We start from the raw sequence: 7,895 nt of genomic DNA, 5'->3' as shown, positions 1-7,895 counted from the left end.
GGTGTATGTGAACCCAGGGAACAGAGTCCAATGCCCAGTGGAGGAAGCTCTGTGGATGGAGCCTGGTGCACACCACTCTAGGGCTGAAGTTGGATCCCACTGTCTAGCAAACAGGAGAACTCAGTGGCTGCCTGCTCCTCTACCCTTTGTTTCTCCAGAGGGGAGGGCCCAACCTCTGCTGACAGCCTTTGGGTAGAAGCCACTGCTCCCTCCCTCCTCCCTCACAGCCCAGGAGGCAGTGGCTGCAGGAAAAGCCATTGTGGCAGCATTTGAGAAACACCACTCAAGAGGCAGAAAAGTCTCCTGAAAAGATTTAGTCCCTGGCTTTGTCAGTAAAAGGTTTCCTAGACCTGATATTGAAGTTTGAACATCAGTGTATGTAGGAGATGAGACTAGAGCTCTTCAGTACAAGCAATTGTGTGTGCTTCCACAGACATCTCTTTGTTTTGTGGGTTTGAATTGATTCAGAATCTGAACACAAATCATATTCACCATAAACACTTCCATTTTATACCACAGGTTTGTGTTTTAATAGTGGCAAGTACAGGCTGAATCTTCTGTACATGGAGTACAGCCTGGGCACTGGCAGGGAAAGTTCCCCATCCCCCAATAACGTACCTCATAGGGTGTGTTCATATGCAATGTAGGATGTAATTGCTGTATGGGTGGACATGTGTGCACTAGCATGCCTAAGAATAGCAGAGTCATACAGTGGCTCAGGTTTCTGTGTGCAAGCATCTTGGGGACGATGGGTATATATTTGTGCTGATGGCTGTGGCACTGCATCTACACTATTTTTAGCTATGCTAGTGCTGGTAAAGCTATGTCTATCACTGCTGCAGTCACACTTCAGACTGCAAGTAGACATACACATAAGAACATAAGAATGGCCATTACTGGGTCAGACCAAAGGTCCATCTAGCCCAGTAGACTGTCTGCCGACAGCGGCCAACACACACAGAGCTCTGAGCAGATGAGCCAACAGATTTGCCCGGCCCCACCAACAAGGTGGGTAGGGAACCAGCTCTGTGTTCCCAGAAGAGGCGGAGCCTCTGGTGGAACGGCTAGGACAGGGCTACTTAACATGTGGCTTGTTTGTTTGCGGCCTGTGGTGTGGTTTGGGTTTATGCGGGGCTCAATACGCGGCCCACGGGTGGGATCCTTTGAACATGGCCTCCACTGGCCTCGCTGCACCGTTCCCCACTGACTCCCCATCGCTAGACACCTTGCCCCCTCTCCTCCGCCTACGCTTGTAGGCCAGCGGCTGGGTTTCCCCAGCTGGCCCGTCGCCGGCGGCTGCACGGGGCTTCCTCCGCCTCCCTGCAAAGCGACGGAGTGTTTGCCGCTCAACATGCCATTCCCCGGCGACCCCCCTTGCCGGACGCAGTGCGGGTCCCGGCAGACTCATCACGGGGCATACTCCCGACCCCACCCAATCCCCCTCCCCTTCCCTCCTCTTCCCTTCCCCAGAGCCAAACACCTCTCCTCTCTGCTGTAACCCAGTCCCCTTTCTCCCCCAACCTTATGTCCTGGCCCCAACAGACACCACCGCTTGAAACGCAACCCCCACCTTTTCCATTATTTTCAATGGGAAAATTGACCCCGTATAACACGTTTTCATTTAACACGGTCATTTTCTGAAACATATCGATAGTGTTAAATGAGAAATTACTGTACATCCTCTGATAAGGGAGCAAAGAAAACCAGTATGTTCCTGCCCCCTCTGTGTAATAGCTGTTCAGAGAGAAGAAAGGATAGAAAATCCTGACTCCTCCCCCCATCATATGTCATCTGCTGACGTGGGGTTAGAGAATTAAGGTATGTTCCAATGTAGGAGCTATTGTTTGATATCAAAACAGCAGGATTCATAGCTCTTAGATCTGTCATTCCCTGAAACCGTTCTGCACTGTGGTGGCAATAACACAAAAGTAAACGATAAATTAAGAACCACATTTCAGGGACATAGGCGAGACATAGACAGTGATGCTTTCCCCTTTGACTGGGTACTAAGTCGTATTGCCAGCAGGGTGCTAGGCTGCTGTGCTGCAAGGAGTGATGTGGGTGGCACATTGGGGCGAGAGTGCCCTTTCTTCTGAGCCAGTTCTGTTCCCACACTTTTAAAATGGCTGGTCTTCTGTCCACGATGCTGGAGATTGAGCAAATGAGTTTTTGGCAGCCTCAATAATGAGATGAGGGGGACTGGAGAGCTGGGGGAAGAAATGGCTGTTCTCTGCTAAGGTTCTGTCAGGCCCTCCAGCAAGGTGATATGTCTTTTGGAGGCATCAAAAGAGGGAAGGATGGGTTTGAAGATTGGGAGCTTATGGCTTCTTACTCTAATCCTCATCAATAGTGGGGCTTGTTGTTAAGCTTCTGCAGTCCTTGTTTCTTGCTCTCCTGGGTCCCAGGTGCAGCCCTGTCTCTGTCTGAGAACTCCACCGATCACTTTCTCATGATGGCTCATAGTGTTAGAATTCTTTGGATTGCTCTCTCTGGAGAGTGTCTACCCATTTAGGAACTCCCATTGATGGTCTCTCAGGATGTCTGGCCCTTTAAAAGCTCTCAACTCCTGAGACTACACTCTAGATTAGAGCCACCTATAGAGTCTCCTCTGGGCTCCTGGCCTTTTGAGGACTGGTCTGCCATGTTGCCATGATGGAATTGCCTGCTCACCTCTTGCAATCTGAACGAGGCCATGATGAAATTAATTTATAGTTCACTAGAAAACTTACCCCACATTGCCCTGGTCCTTCAGGGCAGGAGGCTGGCAGTGTAGGAAGTACAGGAGTCAAGGCAGGGATATGGTGGGGGGCACGGTATGAGGCTGGGGATATGAGGAGGATGAGAGTGAGGATTGGGGATGAGGAGGGTCTCAGGGCAGTGGGTCCTATCCAGCAGGGCTTTCTCTCCCATTTCCCAATCAGTGGGGCCTTTTCTCCCCACAAGCCCCTCTGGCTGGCAGGGGCCTTCTCTCTCTCCCAGACTCCCTAGCCAGCAGAGGCCTTCTCTCTCCCTCAACTCCACCCCAGATGGCAGGGGCCTTCTTTCTCTACCCCAGATACCCTGGCCAGCAAGGGCCTTCTCTCCTCCTCCAACCCCTGCCCCCCCAGTCAGCAGGAGCCTTCTCTCTCCTGCCAGATCCCATAGCTGGCAGGGGCCTTCTGTCTCCCCCCGGCTGGTAAGGGCTTCTCTTTCCCCACAGCCTCCTAGTGCTGTGGTGAAAGATTGGGTGGGGGAAAGGTTTTGGGCAGGGAGCTACTTACCTAGTCTGGTGGCAGGCAAGATGGCAAGCCCCAACCCCAACTGGCCACTCTCTTGGTGGTATAGCTGCCTCCAGTGGTTACTTTGAAGTATAGCTCTCCCCAGCACTCACTGCCCCCAGTGGCCACTCAGTATTGTGTCCCTCCTCTCTATGCTCCTTCTCTTTCCATGTTATGGAAAACAGTCCCATTCCTGGCACTTCCCATGGGTATGTCTACACTACCCCGCTAGTTCGAACTAGCGGGGTAATGTATGCATACCGCACTTGCTAATGAAGCCCGGGATTTGAATTTCCCGGGCTTCATTAGCATAAGCGGGGAGCCGCCATTTTTAAATCCCCGCTGCTTCGAACCCCGTGCAGCGCGGCTACACGGGGCTCGAACTAGGTAGTTCGGACTAGGGTGCCTATTCCGAACTACCGGTACACCTCGTTTCACGAGGAGTAACGGTAGTTCGGAATAGGAACCTAGTCCGAACTACCTGTTCGAGCCCCGTGTAGCCGCGCTGCACGGGGTTCGAAGCAGCGGGGATTTAAAAATGGCGGCTCCCCGCTTATGCTAATGAAGCCCGGGAAATTCAAATCCCGGGCTTCATTAGCAAGTGCGGTATGCATACATTACCCCGCTAGTTCGAACTAGCGGGGTAGTGTAGACATACCCCATTTTCCTGGCACAACAAAAACCTGACCTTGCTTTAAGTTAGGATAAGAGAAAGCTGCCAACCACATTTGATGGTCCTAGCTCTTACTGTTTAGGAGGAACAAAAGACAAGACTATGCAGCACTTTAAAGACTAACAAGATGGTTTATTAGGTGATGAGCTTTCGTAGGCCAGACTTTTTTTGATTGTATCCCTTTGGTATATATGGTCATGCCAATTTTCTTCCACAATTTGATCTGAGGAAGTGGGTCTGGCCCACGAAAGCTCATCACCTAATAAACCATCTTGTTAGTCTTTAATTAGGTGATGAGCTTTCGTGGGCCAGACTCACTTCCTCAGATCAAATTGTGGAAGAAAATTGGCATGACCATATATACCAAAGGGATACAATCAAAAAAAGTCTGGCCCACGAAAACTCATCACCTAATAAACCATCTTGTTAGTCTTTAAAGTGCTACATAGTCCTGTCTTTTGTTTCAGCAAGACCAGACTAACATGGCTACATCTCTATTAATGTTTAGGAGGAGTTCTTGAACAAACAGGCTCACAGATGGACAGACAGACACATTTCTAAAATGTATAGAAAGATAATAACTTTACGGAATCTATAGACTTCGATGGAGCTGTTTAAATTGACTGTCTACATATACACAACTATGTAGATTACATGCAAATAAACTTTGCCAAAAGAACATTATTTAGGTCATAATATCAAGCATTGAAAAGTTAGGATGATCAGAATTAAGGTTCTCTGTGCAACATTAAGATACCATTTTTAAAGTCTTGTGTTTTTACCACAAAACTACTGTCTCTTTCAGTGGAGCGGTGCATAGTGAATGAAGTGTTGCCAATTCATGATTACATCACAGGTTTCATGATATTTGGTGTATTTTCTTAAAGCTCAGCTCTGGGAGTCATTCATTACATGAGAATCTCAGCTTTCATTTTAAAAATTAAGTTTCTAACCCTCATAGTTGTGGAGACAATCTTGACAGCAATTATTTCAGTAACCGGGTTTGGTTCTTTAAAGAATTTGAAACCACAGACAGAGGAATACTTCTTTTTAAGGTCAAACAAAGATTTTTTATTTTTTCTATTTACTTTATAATTAATTTTCAATTTAAATCAATTCACTATTTTTTATTCTTTTAAGACAATATAATATACAAAGAAAAAGCAGAAAAACAGTACAGTTTAAAAAAAACAAGAAATAATAACTTTTCATACAGATATACTCTCCTGATTTACCTTTAAACAATTTATGGAGTTAACAAATATATAATACTTACATTAAGAAAGATAGAAGCATTGCTTAGATTCAGGAGGTATTCTTTTCTTTATGTTTTTCCTTTTTTTGGATTTTTTGTTGCAACTTACGACCGGTGTTGTTCCCCTTTCGGAGCTTATGTGCGGCAGCGAGATTCAGCGCCGGGGAGGGAGCTCTGGTTGATCAGGCCTAGCTTTTTGGATTCGCAACCCGTCCACTCTTGGTCTGTTCCATCCAACCTTATATACCCTGTTTCGGTATTTTGGTACTCCTCCACTCGCCTGACAATTGCTGATGTTAGATTTTTGTTGTCTCATTCTGCCCTTACAAAAACTTTCGTCTGCTCCATTTGGGGTAATCAGCACTTTGTTGCATACTGCCGTCTGAGTTACTTACTTCCCTAAAAGCGGGGTTATTGTTGGTCATCCAATCAAATTTTGTTTTTATTTTACATCTCCTGTATCTCACGATGCTGCCTTTCCTTTACACTTAAAATTAAACTGGTGCTCATTTGACATATTCTGGGTAGGCCTCAATACTTTCCTTTCACAAATTCCAAGAAAGGCTCAAAAAAACAGAAAGCAAACAACCCCCACACCTTGCATTTATTATTTTTAAAATGTCATGACTTTTGAACACGTGGGGTTAGCAATAATGGGAAAGAGGCAACTGTTCAATATTTCTTATTTTCCTTCATCTTTTACGATGTGTCCCTTTCTCTTATTTAATGCACACCACCCCTGTCATGCATTATTTATTCTTATTTATTTCTTTATGTATTTTTGTGCTCATCTGTATAGTAGCTGAGCCTCACAAATACTAATAAAAAGCTCTCCACATTTATACTATGAAATAAGAAAGCACCATTATTCCCAATTTAAAGATGGGGAAGCTGAGATTGAGACTTGCCTGAGCTTGAGGTCACAAAGCGTATCAATGGCAAAACAAGAATTAGAACTCAGACATTTCTTAATTACCCAGTCTGTGCACATGTCTTCAAACCACACAGTATTACTGCCAGTGCCAAATGTTCCATATGCCCACAACTCCCATTGATCTTGTGAGCACTCAGCACTACTATGAATCAGGCTCCAAGCTGGCCTATCTAAATTTGGGCATTCAGAAAATAAGGAATGCACTGTTAGTGGCCACCTGATAATATTCTGGTTTAAGTAACTTGCCCAACATCATATAGGAAGCTTGAGGCAGAAGCAGGGGTGGGACTGAGCTCTTCTCTACCGTATTAACTTGCCTAAGCCACAAGACCATCTTGTCTCTTTTTGCAGCCCGTCCTTCCTCATAATCTTTAAATGTAGGGTTATCATATTTGAATGTTCAAAAAAGAGGACACCCCTAAGAGGGAATGTATCTGTATCAGTATCTACCAATGTGTTACATTAATATAATATAATATAATTATAATTAATTAATACAGATATATTCCCTCTCGGGGTGTCCTCTTTTTGAAAGTTCAAATATGGAAACCCTATTTAAATGTCTTCTAATTTCGGGGAAAAAATGGCAGGGATCTTACAAACAGCTTCATTCACTGCACAATTGTGATTCCTTCCTTCAGCACTGGACCTTCTGTGTGCAATGATTAAGAATATCACATAGTGTTTTCTGAGGGTTTTGTTCTCAAATGGTGCTTTGCTCTTTAGAGTTCTTTGGTCTTGCCCCCTCAATTTACCTGTCACTTTCAGAACTCCATGTACTGATTGATCTCCCGATCTGATCCTCTGACCCAGCGTTTCCCAATTTTATTTGGCCACGGAGCCCTTTTCAGCTTAAAAGAATTTCAAGGAACCCCTAGGGTTACCAGAGTAAAATGTGTTAATAAATAAATAAATAAATAAAGATCCACCAGAACTGGTCGAGCAAAAAATAAATAAATAAATAAATAAATAAAGCTGCAAAATAGACTTGTGTCTTTAAGAGAGGACAGGGGAGTGCCACATTCTCACGGAACCCTTTCTTTTGCTTTGTGGAACCCTGGGGTTCCGCGGAGCACCAATTGGGAAACACTGCTCTGAACAATAGACAGCTTCTTCTGTTATTGTAACATGTGTAATACTGTCTTACTTATTAGAGCATTTATCAGGAAACTGCAAGTAAAACACCAGCACACACAAGCTGCACTTAATTTCTTCTTAGACTCCAGACCAGACTGGATACAGGCCATCCTCACTATAAGTCCAAGATACGTTCCAAAAAAACCTTGGACTTATAGCAAAACTTAAAACGGGGAATTTTTTTCTCCCGCGGCTGACTTTCATTTATGCAAAAAAAATTTTTTTGCATGACTTAAGAGCAGGGAATGGAAGGACTTATAATGTATCAGTTCCTATAAGCGTCAACAACTTTAGTGTGGAACGGATGTATACCAGGGTGACTTATAGCGGGAACGCCTTGTACAACAACATCATATGAAAGCAAGTCAAGAATTTAAATAAAAGATACCTTCTGATGGAGGGGCTGTCGACACTGATCATTACACATGGGCTGTGTCTAGACTGGCCAGTTTTTCCAGAAAATCAGCCGCTTTTCCGGAAAAACTTGCCAGCTGTCTACACTGGCTGCTTGAATTTCTGCAAAAGCACTGACTTCCTACTGTAAAAAATCAGTGTTTCTTGCGGAAATACTATGCTGTTCCCGTTCGGGCAAAAGTCCTTTTGCGCAAAAGGACCAGTGTAGACAGCTGAGATTTGTTT

This window comes from Pelodiscus sinensis, chromosome 1 (assembly GCF_052426305.1).
Source record: "Pelodiscus sinensis isolate ZL-2025 chromosome 1, ASM5242630v1, whole genome shotgun sequence".
Lineage (NCBI taxonomy): Eukaryota > Metazoa > Chordata > Testudines > Trionychidae > Pelodiscus > Pelodiscus sinensis.
The sequence above is the reverse complement of the archived record's forward strand: the minus strand, read 5'-3'. Positions refer to the sequence as shown.